Raw genomic sequence first — 16114 nt, forward strand, 5'->3', positions numbered from 1 at the left:
ACATTTCTGGAAATCCATTTCAGTCTGACCACTCTGATCTGATTTTGTGTAGCTTTTTATGTCACTTTCTCATTTCACGTAAAACATAAACATGTCAGACATTGTTTGTAGAAAACATGCTGACTGTCTTTGCAGTAACAAGGTTGTGTTGTTCCAAAGTGCAAGTCGAGCAGAAAATTACAATACTGCTGGTCTACACACTAGAGCCCTGCATTTCAGCCAAAGCCTGACATGGCCTGACTTATTTACACCCTTGAAGGCTGGGCAGCAGTATCAATGCACAAAAACTTGTATATGTGCCTAACTGCGCACATTTATCAATATCAAACATTTAAAATAACATCGTGATATGCTTGAAATTATTTTATTGTAGGCAAGTCAAGTGTTGATTTGAGAAGGCTAAATTGATCAAACGTGGTCAACTCTCTGCTTGGTCATCACTTTAAAGAACAAAAACTTGAATTTAACAAAGAAAAAATGCTCCAAACATTTTTCTAAGTTAACTTAGTGAAGTGTGATCCATGCAGGCCTTATCTAAGTGCTTGACCTTCAACTTTTGACCTATTTCAGGGATGTCCAAACCTGTTCCTGGAGGGCCACTGTCCTGCAGAGTTCAGCTCCAAACCCAGTTAAACACACCAGAAGCACCTAATCAAGGTCTTAAAGGGGTCATATTATACTTTTCCACTTTTTGAATTGTAGTCAGTGTGTATTGTGTAAGTTTGGGTGTAAAAATGATCTTCAAACTTACAAATCTCAAAGACCACTCCAAAGGGAGTTGAGTTTTAAAAAAAATCCCTTTTCAAGAACTACAATGAATGGCTCGTTTGAACTGCAGCGTTTGTTTTTCAGGTTTTGTGATATCACAAAGCGGCCCATTAGAATATCATTCAAATAAATCCTGCCTACGGAAATTCTAATAGTTGGGAGTTGGGAAGGGGCGAGGTAGTGGTTAGAACGCTTGGTTGGGTGCATCAGACAAGACAACGATGAAGAAGAAGTGCTGCTGTAGCCTCAAGTTTTCTTAAATTATTACACATACACCTGAATAATTATGTATGTAAATATGTATGTTACAATTATGAAAACGTTTTTATAATAAATTCTGACAGTACAATACTGGACATTGATGTAATCTGCAGAATTTACACTTCAATTATGAGACTACAGTGTTTCCCATACATAGAGTGTGGGTATTTTATCACTGTATTTCTGAAGGAAAATTGAATGTCATTTTCATTTAATCTTGCATGTAATGTCTGATAAAGAGTTTTTTTGAGCGGAGCTTTGCTTTGTGTACAGCCGTTACCGGGGAAACCTCAATCTCTCCCACTCCAGAGAATGAGTTTGCATACATACAGGTGCATCTCAATAAATTAGAATGTCGTGAAAAAGTTCATTTATTTCAGTAATTCAACTTAAATTGTGAAACTTGTGTATTAAATAAATTCATTGCACACAAACTGAAGTAGTTTAAGTCTTCGCTTCTTTGAATTGTGATGATTTTGGCTCACATTTAACAAAAACCCACCAATTCACTCTCAACAAATTAGAATACTTCATATGACCAATAAAAAAAAAAACAGTTTTAATGAATTGTTGGCCTTCTGGAAAGTATGTTCATTTACTGTACGTGTACTCAATACTTGGCAGGGGCTCCTTTTGCTTTAATATTCGCCGTGGCATGGAGGTTATCAGTTTGTTGCACTGCTGAGGTGGTATGGAAGCCCAGGTTTCTTTGACAGTGGCCTTCAGCTAATCTGCATTTTATGGTCTCTTGATTCTAAGTTTCCTCTTGACAATACCCCATAGACTCTGTATGGGGTTCAGGTCTGGTGAGTTTGCTGGCCAGTCAAACACACCAACACCATGGTCATTTAACCAACTTTTGGTGCTTTCGGCAGTGTGGGCAGGTGCCAAATCCTGCTGGAAAATGAAATCAGCATCTTCAAAAAGCTGGTCAGCAGAAGGAAGTATGAAGTGCTCCAAAATTTCTTGGTAAATGGGTTCAGTGACTTTGGTTTTCCAAAAACACAATGGACCAACACCAGCAGATGACATTGCACCCCAAATCATCACAGACTGTGGAAACTTAACACTGGACTTCAAGCAACTTGGGCTATGAGCTTCTCCACCCTTCCTCCAGACTCCAAGACCTTGGTTTCCAAATGAAATACAAAACTTGCTCTAATCTGAAAAGTGGACTTTGGACCACTGGGCAACAATCCAGTTCTTCTTCTCCTTTGCCCAGGTAAGACACCTCTGATGTTGTCTGAGGTTCAGGAGTGGCTTAACAAGAGGAATACGACAACTGTAGCCAAATTCCTTGACACGTCTGTGTGTGGTTGCTCTTGATGCCTTGACCCCAACCTCAGTCCATTCCTTGTGTAGTTTACTAAAATTCTTGAATAGATTTTGCTTGACAATCCTCATAAGGCTGCGGTTCTCTCAGTTGGTTGTGCATCTTTTTCTTCCACACTTTTTCCTTCCACTCAACTTTCTGTTAACATGCTTGGATACAGCGCTCTGTGAACAGCCAGCTTCTTTGGCAATGAATGTTTGTGGCTTACCCTCCCTGTGAAGGGCGTCGATGATTGTCTTCTGGACAACTGTCAGATCAGCAGTTTTCCCCATGATTGTGTAGCCTAGTGAACCAAACTGAGACACCATTTTGAAGGCACAGGAAACCTTTGCAGGTGCTTTGAGTTGATTAGCTGATTGGCATGTCACCATATTCTAATTTGTTGAGTTAGTGAATTGGTGGGTTTTTGTTAAATGTGAGCCAAAATCATCACAAATAAAAGAACCAAAGACTTAAACTACTTCAGTCTGTGTGCCCTGAATTTATTTAATATACGAGTTTCACAATTTGAGTTGAATTACTGAAATAAATAAACTTTTACATGACATTCTAATTTATTGAGATGCACGTGTATTCCACCTTGGAAACACTGGACTATGGTGTAAATAAATTCAACTGCAAATTCAACAGTTTCACTGCAATTCATGTTATAATATTAGAACTGAATAACTATATATATATATATATATATATATATTTTGCTCAAAAAAATTAAAGGAACACTTTGAAAACACATCAGATCTCTATCATGCAGGATATCTATACTGATATGGACTGGGTAATTTGTTAGGAATGAATGAAGATGCCAACTTGTTTAATGTAAATGAAAATTATCAACCTACAGAGGGCTGAATTCAAAGACACTCAAAATTAAAGTGAAAAAAGGATGCTAAGGATTAAGCTGAAATTTCATTGCAGCAACTCAAAATGGTACTCAGTAGTTTGTATGGCCACCACATGCTTGTATTCATGCCTGACAACGTCAGGGCATGCTCCTAATGAGACGAAGGATGGTGTCCTGGGGTATTCCCTCCAGGGCCGTGTCCAGGATTTTTTAATTTGGGGTGGCAAAGGGGGGGCAAGAGTAGAATGAGGGGTGGCAGCTAGGCTTGCCATGTAAAAAGCGGTTATGAGGGACAATACAAATATAAAATTTTACATCAATAAAATGAGCCTAACTTGTATTTGTTGTTATTAATATTTTTTTAATGCAGGCCAATATGATATTTTTAAACATATATCATGGAGCTTTTATCACATTCAATGCAATACATAGTGAACAGAATCCACATGGTTCCTCCCAGTTTTCCTCCGCTATCTAATGACTCTATGGAGTTGTTTTTGTTTTGTTTTTTCGACAAAAATTTTTAGAAAAAAAAGCAGTACATAAATAAAATGACTTGTTTACTAAATTTGAACACAAGGTGTCTATGGTGTATAAGATAAGGAATCAATAACATGCTGATCACTAAAAAAAATAATTAAACAATGCCTTTTTGGAAAAATTCCAGGAAATACTGAGCCCTAAAATAAATACATGAAGTCTGTTAAGGTAAAAACACAACACCACAAAGACAATTGTAACTGAACATTACGAACCTAGTTACATAAGTCACACAAATAGTGAAACATGGAAATCAGCAGCTTTTCACTCACTCTCTATACAGTCAAAAATAAGAAGAGCTGAATTCAACGGTTACCATGCTGTGCAGAAAACCGTTTTATGAAAGCATCCATGTCTAGAGCTTTTGAATGCTCAGACTCAATACTAAGTACTGCTAAATTACTTAGTCTACTGTCTGACATAGTGGAGCGCAAGTGAGTTTTTACAAGTTTCAGTGTAGAGAAACTGTGCTCTCATGAGGCAGTACTCACCGGTAACACAACCGCTATTTTTGTCAGATGGAAAAGCTCAAAGAAGATTTCTTTAAAAGGTTCAAGGAACCTAGTGAATTCCATCAAAGTAACAGGAACCTTCTGTCCATCTGACTTTTTCCTGCTTAAAATTCATCTGGTCTGATGTAGCTCATGTTGTAGGTCCTGCATATCTGCATCATATGCTTTGGCTAAGAGGGCTATGCTTTCTTCATCCAGGAAGTTGCTACTTGAGGGGTTAAGTGCTTGGATCCCTTTCATGATCCCACAGTTTAATTTTGTGAAACGCCGCTCTATTTCTCCAATCATACAATCAATGATTGGGTAGTAAAGATGCAATTTAAAGGTTTCCTTACTTTCCATCTTCACATCCTGTCCAACTGTAGATGTTACGACACAACCCTGCAGTGTTCTAGATAGCTGTTTTTTTCGCTTATGGAGTGACATGTCTGAAGAAATACCACAGTTGTCACATGTCTGCATAATCTCATCCCAGAGACTGTTGAGGTAAGTCTCACTACGGTACTCTTCAAAGGTTTGTTTTAGTGCTCCAATGAGATCAACTGCTTTTGAAAGATCTAACTTAGGAGACTGAAGCATGTCTGATAAAAATGTTGTGCTACCAAGAACCTTCTTAAAGGCTGACAAAAGCCCAGTGAAATTCAAATCAATCTGACCAAGTAACCCCCTCGCTTCTACAGCCCTATCTGGATGACTTTCCTCTGAAATGTCCTCAAGCACTCTCTTGACAGCTGACAATCGAACCGTTAAGTTTCGACAAGTTATGTATCTGCATGCCCACCTGGAATCACTCAACCTCTGGAGTTCTCTTGGTGCACCCTCAAACATCTCACTCTGCATTTTAAGTCATTTGTGGTGAACATATTAACTGGAAAAGAAAACATACAATATACAAAACATACAAAACATACAATATAAATAAATAACCACCACTCAGGTAATTTATTTAGATCAAAGAAATATAATTGACTTTACCTACTGTGCACCAAAATGAGAATAAATAGAAATTATCGTCTCAGTCACGGTGATGGCAGGTAGTGTTTTTTTGTTTAGTTTTTTGGCACCGGAAAAAGTCAAGGAATGGGGGACGGTTGACAACAATAACATATATATATAACAATATATATATATATATATAACAATATATATATATATATATATATATATATATATATATATATATATATATATATATATATATATATATATATATATATATATATGTATTTTTATATTTTTATGAAGTTATATATATATAAAACGAAATAGATGCATAAGCTAGGTGTGCATTAAAATATTTTATTGCACTACATTCAAAATGCTAAGCATGTAAGAAATAATGTTTTTGCAGTGTTTTTTTGAATGATTCAGTTTTTTTAATGAAAAAATTACATTTATTTTGAAAGGGTGAAAATAACAGTGCATTTTCATCTGTTATTTTATCAGTAAGACAGCTACAGATAAATCAGTAAGATGCACATTTGTGAGAGCGCGACTGCGTGTAAATCAGTTAATGTCTGCGCAACTCTCTCTACTAAAAGTGAATCTGTACGGTTTTAATTAAGTGATCCATCAGTGTCAAGCTAGCATATGGTTTTATGGAATCCGTTTCTACAGCCTTGAACATGAAATGCTGTAGGATGCTGATTTCCTGGAGCACCAAAGGGTACTAAAATCTGGGGCACGCAGATGTGGCCCTGGTGTAGGTGCAAAAGGTCCTTGCTTGGAACATGCAAGCTTAAAGTGAAGGTTTGCTCACTAGAGCCTAAACCTGTTGCAAACGTCTATGTGTTTTCTGCCTTTCTGGGCTAGAGACTTAGAACTTGGTTGATCTGGTTTGTCTCTCAAGGATGGAGACTCAGAACGTGGTTGTATCTCTTGCTTCCTTAGAACCTGAAGACTCAGGACTTGGTATCCATTATTGCCTTTTCCCTCATGAGCCAGAGGCTCAGAATGTTGGTGATCTGTTTCTTTCTCTCTCCTTACAGGACCGAGACTCAGAACGAGAGTATCTGCTAGTTTCTTACCCTTGCGGAACTCAGAATGAAAGTGAAAGTGAAAGTCGTGACATTTGTCAAGTATGGTAACCCATACTCGAAATTGGTGCTCTGCATTTAACCCATCCAAGTGCACACACACAGCAGTGAAAAGTGAACACACCGTGAACACACACCCGGGAGCAGTGGGCAGCTATATCCAGCGCCCGGGGAGCAACCGGGGGTTCAGTGCCTTGCTCAAGGGCACTTCAGCCATGGGTATTGAGGGTGGAAGAGAGCGCTGTTCATTCACTCCCTCCCACCTACAACTCCTGCCAGCACCGAGACTCGAACCTGCGACCTTCTGGTTACAAGTCCAAATCTCTAACCATTAGGCCACAGCTGCCCCAATGGAGGTTGATCTGCTATTGTCTCACCCTTGCAGGACTCAGACTCAGAACAAATGTATCTGTTGCTGCCTTCCTAGTTACAGGCCGGAGACTCAGAACAAGGAGTGTCTTTTGGATGGGTTCCTTTATCTTTTTCTGATGAGGAGGAGATTGCAATTTGGCATTTCTCCATTTCCATCATGTTATTGGCTGTTTCCATCAGAGTGGGGGGTGGGGTGGGGGGGTTATACACACATTTAGAAAAGTCTCACAGTAACAAAGTTCGTAGATCCGAGAAGAAGGAGGTGGGAACCGGCAAACATTTAAACATAAAACTTTAATAAATAAATAATCAAAAGTAAAAGTGGCAGCCTCTCACAGACAACTACCGCATAAAACAACAACATAAAAATCCAGGCCTGGTCATCTCTCGTCCTTCACTGTTGTTACTTGAGCTCCTCTATGGGACTCGAAACCAGTGAGTGGCGCAGGTGTCGCCCATTATCTTCCACTCCACTGGCCTCGTTCCGCTCCCACGGCTCTCGGCTGGCACCACGGATTTCCCACCATGGTGAGGGCTCTCTGACAGCGTGTCCCTCCTTCCTCCCAGGTTTCAGCACCAATATAACAAATTTGTAGATCGGTGAAGAAGTAGGCGAGAACCGGCGAACATTTAAGCATAAAACTTATATAAATAAACACAAAATGAAAGTAAAAGTGGCAGCCCTTCATGGACGACTGCCGCATTAAAGAACAACATAAAGATCCAGGCCCTTCCTCTCTGGTCCTTCACTGTCATTACTCCTTCTTTTATCCTTCCGGAGCTCCTCTGTGGGATTCAAGACCGGTGAGTGGCGCAGGTGTCGCTCATTATCTTTCACTCCACCGGCCTCGTTACGCTCCCACGGCTCTCAGTCCCACCCCACTCGTCACACTCACCAAGGTTCTACCTATGCATTATTCACTTACCAAACTAAAAAGAGAATACATTTGGCAATGTTATGAATACATTAAGTCCAAACATGATGGAAAAAGATTGAACTGTCAAGCATGCATTCATTTGTCCATTAACAGCTCAGTTTGTGTAAGATGTTGCACTACACATAGCTGTCACTGAGAATAGTTTTTTCTCTGAATAAGTATAAGATGTGTGTGTTGTAGTTTGCATCAGTTTAAGATTCGAAAATAAAGTTATGAATGGATTTGGATGGCTCTGTCTTTGTTTCACTTGTTTGCCCACTGCTGTTGCATCTGGGGTCCTAAGGAATTTTTATGGCAGTCACAGACCAGAACCTTAGGAATCAGTCTCTGGGTGGGTGAAGGGCAGAAACTGCATTTCAACCAAAGAGAAGTCCTGTCCTTCCCAGGCTTGGTACCTGTGGTCTTCTTTTTGCCCTCTAAGAGGTGTCTGGCTGATGTCCAAGCTTCTTTTTCTGATGGCGTTGGACAGTTTGCTTATGTTAATTCACCAAGATCCAATCAAAATGTAGCAAACCTTTGTCCATTATTGTGGCTAGAGAGGTGTCCCACCATAAACTGGTCCCTAGAATGTGCTGTCCACTACAAATGTTAGTTTATGACTTTTCCTGTTGTTGTACCAAACTGCGTCAACTTCTTTTTTTATTTTTTTTTATACATGCTCTTTATTACAAATAATCTGCTTGACTTTCAAGATTTTGATCCTGAATCAGAAGTGACTTTTGTGGTCAAGTAAGTTCGCTTCCAGGATTTAGCGTAAAAGGATAGGTCTCTGCTTGGAGAATGCAGGCATTGATCCCGCTACCTTTTGCTTGCGCCTACTGCTTCCCACCGTGTAAGGTCCACGCACTCAGTCCAACGGCGGTATCCAGTGCTGGCTGAAGGTTTGTTGCGTGTTCGGTCTTTTCAGCATGCAAAGTTATTCAGTTTAGGTTAAACTCAAATCTGACTCCATTTTAGCATCTAATCTGACTCCATTTTAATATGATCTCGAATTTAGGTGGCAAGGCAAATTGGTTGTTTGTCTAAGTATTATTATTCTTACATTTGATTATTCTATTTATTCTTTAATATTACTGTATTCTTTAATATTACCAACATTACTTTCCCTGATAGTAGTTTTGGTATGGTCATGCCATGGTTTCCCCATGTACACTTAGCTAGAGTAATATTACAGTAAACAGAGGTTAGGCTCACCCTATTTAGGTTGGTCGAACAACATCCAGTTGACCTAAACGGAAATTTCCTATAAGCCCTTACAATCTAAGTACATGCAGGGAGAGGACGCAGGCGTTGTTTGTTCGCCGCTTGGTTGCTGTCTGGGGAGTACATGCAGGGAGAGGACGCAGGCATTGTTTGTTCGCCGCTTCTCCACCTCTGACCTAGTATTTAATTGTTTTATTTGTTTTACTTGTTTTATTAGTTTTATTAGTTTATTAGTTTTAAAATTTGCGGGTCTATCACTTAGTTTAGTGACGCTACGACTGCTAAGACTGTTTTCGGTGCTTGGCTGGTTGGTTAACCTTCGGATGGATTGGTGTCTGACTTGGCTGAAGACTGTGACACCTTGCCTGCTGACCAAACTGAGACGACGAACATCGACTGAATAGCCACTGTTCGTGCTGGGCAAAATCCAATGGCATCCGGCATTATTCTCAAATACTCCATTTCTCAGTTGGTGAGTTTCAACCGGTGATTACCTCCACCTTGCATTCCTGTCATAAAACAGCTCGGACTTCTCCGTCGACCATAGAAGTTCCCGCAAAAAGTTTGTTTATCGCCAGCATGATGCTGCTTCAGTTTCTTCCATCTGGCCTTCGACCGTACGTGTCGCACCTGTAGGGAGTCATCAGAGCACTGATGCGCCTGGACTTCGTAGCAGCCACACGCCCCTTTTTCCTCTGAGAGCTTCCAGTGCTGGGTGAAATAAAAAATTATGGAGTGGATTACAGTGTATTGCGGAGCTTACAGAGACTCGCATCAAAAGATCTGTTTTCCGCCACTATGGAATTATTTAATACACAATCCCTTACTAATAAATCTCTTCTTATCCACGAACATATTTTGGACAAAAAGCTGGATTTCATGTGCCTGGTTGAAACTTGGCATAAACCAGGGGATTACTTAGTGCTAAATAAAGCCTGTCCCCAGGGCTACTGCTACATGGAGAAAGCCCGCAGTTCTGGACGTGGGGGTGGTTTGGCCGTCATCCATCATGCTGAACTGAAACTTTCTCCCCTGCCACTGCCTGACTTTATCTCCATGGAATGCTTAGCCTTTAAATGCAAACCTCCTCATTCAATGACAGTGTTGCTCATATACAATTCCCCCAAACCACACTCCTTATTTCTTCCGGAAATACTTACATCACTTACATCACTTTGTTCATTGTCATCCAACATTGTTATTGTTGGTGATGTAAATATTCATGTGGAAAACCCCTCTTGTCAGCTCTCAGCAGAGTTTTTGAGTCTGCTTGATTGTCTTGGTCTCCAGCAGCATGTGAAGGCCCCGACACACACTAGGGGGCACACTTTAGATCTCATTATTACTGACTCAGCCCCCAATAAAAGCTTAAAACCCTATGATTTAGGTGTGTCTGATCAGAAGGTGGTCTCTATGGCTTTAATATTCACAAGACCCAAGCGCCAAATGTCCTTCCGGAACTGGAAACACATTGATTTAACCTCTATGGCTGCAGACCTCCAACATATATCCTGCCCAGCCGTCACAACGGAAGACGAACTGGTAGACCACTATAATGCATCCTTGAGTAGTGTTTTTGACCTCCTTCAGGACACTGTCTAATTGGCTGCCCAAACCCACATCACTGTTTGTCTTCCAGATGGTGGGCAGTGAGGGAGTGGTGGTTCCATGGTGTAATGGTTAGCACTCTGGACTTTGAATCCCGTGATCTGAGTTCAAGTCTCGGTGGAACCTGTGTTCCTTCTTGCGGCAGGTAAAGCAAAATAAAAGCCCAAGTTTGGAGCTGCTTCTGGTGGCCCAATGAGTGATTTAGTCTTTGTGGGAATGTGAGCAAGTACCACTGTTGTCAAGGTTCCATGGTGTAATGGTTAGCACTCTGGACTCTGAATCCAGCGATCTGAGCTCAAATCTTGGTGGGACCTGCTTTTGCCATGAATGACAAAATCAGGATCCTGTATCAGAAGTAACTTTTGTGATCAATTAAGTTGGAACCCATGAGAATTGCAACAGGGTAAGTACTTCAACGGGACCTTCACTACACATTAAATTTGTTATCTGCACACACATAGATGTAAAAAGGCAGCACAGATTTGTCTTTGTGCATCTCTTCTTTTCTTTTTTCTTTATGGTCAACGATTCTTGATATTTGACGTGTGTGCATTTGAAACATCTGATTGACCAGGCATTTTGGACGTCTCGTTTCGTCCCCATTCGGGCTAATTGGAGTTGTACTAGCATGACTGGAAATAGCTGCCTGTGGGCAATACTTGCTTTAACTTCCATTTCTGAAATCAGCTTCCTACTTTCATTAGGACTCTTCTGACTATCCTACACACCCTACCGGTGAGGCTAGAGGGTACGTACTTTAGCACTTTTTCTGCCATAGGTGCAGATTTTGTGATGCTTCTTGCGTTTAAAGCCATTTGAACAGAGATGCTCATGGCTAGGCAGTGGATCAACAGCACAGGGAGCAGGCTCGTTGGTCTAGGGGTATGATTCTCTCTTTGGGTGTGAGAGGTCCTGGGTTCAAATCCCGGACGAGCCCTTGGTGAGGCTTGGTCCTGAAGCTCTTTGCTCTCTTTAGTGTCATGGGCAATCATGAAATTTTTGGCATATTGGGAAGAAAACCATTCAGAATCCGGCCGGTTAGCTCAGTTGGTTAGAGCATGGTGCTAATAACGCCAAGGTCGCGGGTTAGATCCCCGTACGGGCCATCCTCTTTTGTTCTCTGGGAGCTCAGCTCTGCTCCTCTTGTAAAGTGAGGGGTGCTCTCATGTTAATTCCTGCTGGTTAAGCCACTGGTGGATTTGGCCAAAACAGCTCTGTTGGAAGAGCGTTAGACTGAAGTTCTAAAGGTCTCTGGTTCGATCTCGGGTTTCGGCAGATGCTCCCTGTCCTTGACTCTTGGTCGAGGTGGGCTGAAGTTCACTGGGAACCAAACCCGCTGTCTAACTGGCTGCCCAAACCCACATCACTATTTGTCTTCCAGATGGTGGGCAGTGAGGGAGTAGTGGTTCCATGGTGTAATGGTTTGCACTCTGGACTTTGAATCCAGTGATCCGAGTTCAAATCTTCGAAACCGTTTTTGTCGGCAGTGAGCCCCAAAAGCTCAGGTAGGGAGCGATTAATTTGTGTAACCACTGTGCATGCACAGTCATCTAGATTAAAGCACATATCCGGCGATTGTAGCCGCCCTTGTGATAATTTTATTGGGACGCACACACACACTAGCGTAAATGTAGGCTTTGGGTAAGCGGGGGGGATCACTACACTGCTTTTTCTTTGCAAATCACTTGATTACTGCGTGCTTGGGCATGCTTTTTGGCCCCAGGAACCCTAGCAGGCAATTAGGCATCATTTGCTCATCTTTATTTACGTGTCCACATTGAGCGAGTCAATAGTGCCACAAAGAGTTTGGCTAGAAGCCAAGCTCACCTGCCGGCAGCCGCACCCACTTTGCCTGCATTTCACAAGGCAGTTGAGTTTCGTACATTAGAGACTCTGATGGCCTCCAGGACACCGAGAAGGTAGCGTCCTGAATGCGTGCATGCTGCACTTTTTTGCTACCATAAGTACAGACGGCGTAATGATAGGAGTTCTCCATCCTGAACCATTTTGACGTGAACAGGGTGCTCTCATTGTCCTACCCTAGCTGTTAAAGCCCACTGGGGGGCGTTTGGCCGAAACAGCTCCTGTTGGAAATAGCGTTGACTGAAAAAAAAAAAGTATCAAGGTCTCTGCTCTTCGATCTGTCATCGGGCTTTCGGAGCAACTGATGTGACCGCCTCTGGTCACCTTGGGAAAGAATCTCCTTAAGGATCCGGCGGTGAGAGCCTGAAGTTCTCCACTGGAAACCAAACCCACTGTCTCTACTTGGCTCCACAAAAACCCACACTCCCTATCTATAGCTTCTTCCAGATTGGTGGGCAGTGAAGTCGGAGTAGTGTGATTTACCCATGGTGTAAATGTGTGCGCAGCTCTGGACATTTGAATCCAGTGATCCCGAGTATCAAGTCTCGTGAGACCTGTGTTCCTTCTTGCGCGGCAGGGTGGGCTGAAGTTCACTGGGAACCAAACCCACTGCCCAATTGGCTGCCCAAACCCACATCACTATTTGTCTCCAGATGGTGGGCAGTGAGGGGAGTAGTGGTTCCATGGTGTAAGATTATAGTCTTTTGTGGGAATGTGAGCAAGATGCCCGTTGTCAAGGTTCCATGGTGTAATGAAAGTTAGCACTCTGCACTCTGAAACAGCGATCCAGGACCAAAATTCTCGGTGGGACCTGCTTTTGCCGATGAATGTCACAGACCAACCTCTCAAACCTTTGCCTTGTGAGCAGTGAGCCCCAAAGCTCAGGTAGGGAGCATGGCTTCATAACATCGCTCAGTCTGTCTAGTTAAGAGTTAAGCGGAAAGAACAGATCTCTGTTTGGAGAATGCGGGCATCGATCCGCTACCTCTCGCATGCTAAGCGAGCGCTCTACCATTGAGGCTAATTCCCTGGCCGTATGGACCAGATGTCCATCCGCTAAAAGACTCCATGGAGGGGCGTTTGCTATTGTGCGCGTGCAGTGCTGTACGGGGCGTTCGAGGGGCTCAAGAAAGAGGCCTACCTCCTCTTCGCTGACATCTTTGCAGTGGCCACCACTTAGTTCCCAGTATATGTGTGAGACTCACTGTAATCCACGCTACTGCACACTGTGAATCACTCTCAGGTCAGCGGCCAACACCTCTCCTCTGTTCCCACTCTCAAGGGACATCTGGCTGTTCTTGGTGTTATACACTACAAAACTCTGGAAAGTCCCCCTCCTTATGTCAGGTCACCTTCCCCAGTACCTGTATCCTGCATTCATAGGCAATTTCATTCGTTGGCACTTTAACTTACACATTATCTCAAGGTGTGAAAAATCTTCCATGTCAGATGCATTTTTCTTCTTTTAGTCACTTGCTTTCTCGTTGTTCTTTCCTGAAGAATCGCGAGGTGGCGCTGTAAATAGCTTTAATACTCCCATTTCGCCCTAATGCTGCTTTTGACACCATTCAGGCGTTTTTGCCGAAAATAACTTTGTTTTCTGCCAGGCTTTCCTGCGACAGTAGCCTGCCTTTGCATCAGCTTCTGATTTTTATTTTTGTGGAGCCAGTTTTCTTACTGTGGCGATTTGTGCAAATAATTAGTGAGCGCAGCTTTCCACAAGATCAGGGATCTCATGTATCAGAAGTAGCTTTGTGAGTCAGATGGGGTTTGATTGCCGGAAACCATGAAGGCCACTGAAAACCAGTTCGTGGCTTCCGCAGGAACCTTCCTTCTGCTTTGATCCAGTGCGTTATCTGCCACCTTGCGATGAGCTGATAAAACAGGAGTACTAGATTTGTCTTTTGTTCGTCTCTTCTTTTCTTTTCTTTGCGCCATGGTCGCGCAGAGTCTTGGTATTTGGGCGTGTGCATTTACAAACATCTGATTGACCAGGGGCATTGCGGGCTGATCGCCGTTTGCCGTCCCAGTGGAACTGGTGGGGTTGTGCCTAACAGCGACAAAATAACTGCTGCCAGTAGCGCAATACTTGCTTTAAAAAACTTCAACATTTCTGAAATCAGCTTCCTGACTATTCAATAGGAACTCTGCTGACTATCACTACACACATGACCAAACACCACAACAGGTGAGGCCTAGACAGGTACGTATTTAGGCACTTTTTCTGCCATAGTTGCAGTTTTGTGATAGCTTCGCGTTAAACCTTTGTAACAGAATGCTCGTAGGCTAGGCACTTGGCCACTACCAACCAAGCACAGCGATCAGTCCTCGGTTGGCATCTAGGGTATTGATTCTCACGCTTTGGAGAGTGCGAGAGGTTCAACCGGGGATTCAATCCCGGAGGAGCCACTTGGTGAGCGCACTTGGTCCTCGATAGAGCTCTGTGCTCACTTTAGTGGTCACGTGGGCGGAAATTCATGAACATTTTGGCGCATATGGGAAGAATAAATCGTTCAGTATCCGGCCGAAGTACTCAGTTGGTTTACGAGCGTGGTAGCTAAAACGCCAAAGGATTCGCGGTCTTCGACCCCCGTAACACAGGCCCATCCTCTTTTCGTCTCTCTGGAGAGCTCATCTCTGCTCGCATCTCGTAAAGTGAGGGGTGCTCTCATTAAATCCCTGCTGGTTAAGCCACTGGTGGGTTTGGCCAGAACAGCTCTGTTGGAAGAGCGTTAGACTGAAGTTCTAAAGGTCTCTGGTTCGATCTCGGGTTTCGGCAGATGCTCCCTGTCCTTGACTCTTGGTCGAGGTGGGCTGAAGTTCACTGGGAACCAAACCCACTGGTCTAATTGGCTGCCCAAACCCACATCACACTATTTGTCTTTCCAGATGGTGGGCAGTGAGGGAGTAGTGGTTCCATTGGTGTAAATGGTTTAGCACTCTGACCTTTGAATCCAGCGATCCGAGTTCAAGTCTCGGTGGAACCTGTGTTCCTTCTCAAGCCGACTCCTCATAGGCCAGTGAGAGACAAAGCATGTGAAAATGTAAGGGAGTCTGGAAGGGCCAACCCTGGTGAGGAGGTGCTGGCAGCGGTGAGTACTTTGTCAGCACAAGCGGTGGAGACCCCAGTGGTCCAAGCTTCTTTTAGTACTGGCTCACTGCAAACCTCCAGTTTAGGGAGTACCCAGGGTCAGAGATTTAGATGAAGCCTGGAAGAGAAACTCTCACAAGTGCGCTGGCAAACATTTGTCTCCCTTTCACAGTTGGCGAGAAAACTCATGTCACCAGTTAAACACTGTGAGGAGAGGGTGTGCATATTGAATTTTACCTACAGCAGTTCTACATATATTAATTTATCATTATGGCAAACTTGTCCACTTGCTGTTTTCCAGATCCATTACTGCAGTCCACTTTACCTCCTCCAGCAGCAGAACCCCCAGCCAAACATTTGGCCCGAATGCAGGCTTTTTGCTACTGGTAAGTAACGCACCATCTTACTTATGTTTGTCTCTGTGTATTGTTCACATTGATAGTTTTAACATTTGTGCTCCAGGCACTTCCGTTTCCCCACTGTTGAAGATGACGATGAGGAGCTGGTATTTGCTGCATCACAATGTGAAGCACAGCTAAATACAGGTGTGGCATATGACACAAATGCAAATATTATAAGAATGTTTTGTGAAAACACACTGAGAAGCGTTATTTTTTTGGGGAAAATAATCAACATTTTAAAATATTTTTTGTTTACAATACAGAATTATGTCACATCATGCCTCAAGCGGGATGCATTCTTTGAGTGCACCCAGCTTGCTCTTCTCACTCACACACCACATTTT

The 16114-nt window shown here is 42.8% G+C and overlaps 3 non-coding genes across 3 annotated transcripts; all 3 read left to right on the forward strand.

Annotated features, from left to right (window-relative positions):
• Positions 1 to 10469: 10469 nt before the first annotated feature.
• Positions 10470 to 10541, forward strand: trnaq-uug. Its single transcript has one exon. It is a non-coding gene; the product is annotated as a tRNA-Gln (tRNA).
• Positions 10542 to 11280: 739 nt separating this feature from the next.
• Positions 11281 to 11352, forward strand: trnap-ugg. Its single transcript has one exon. It is a non-coding gene; the product is annotated as a tRNA-Pro (tRNA).
• A 95-nt stretch (positions 11353 to 11447) lies between these two features.
• trnai-aau lies at positions 11448 to 11521 on the forward strand. The gene has a single exon. It is a non-coding gene; the product is annotated as a tRNA-Ile (tRNA).
• Positions 11522 to 16114: the final 4593 nt, after the last annotated feature.

This window comes from Cyprinus carpio, chromosome A11 (assembly GCF_018340385.1).
Source record: "Cyprinus carpio isolate SPL01 chromosome A11, ASM1834038v1, whole genome shotgun sequence".
In the NCBI taxonomy this organism is placed as follows: domain Eukaryota; kingdom Metazoa; phylum Chordata; class Actinopteri; order Cypriniformes; family Cyprinidae; genus Cyprinus; species Cyprinus carpio.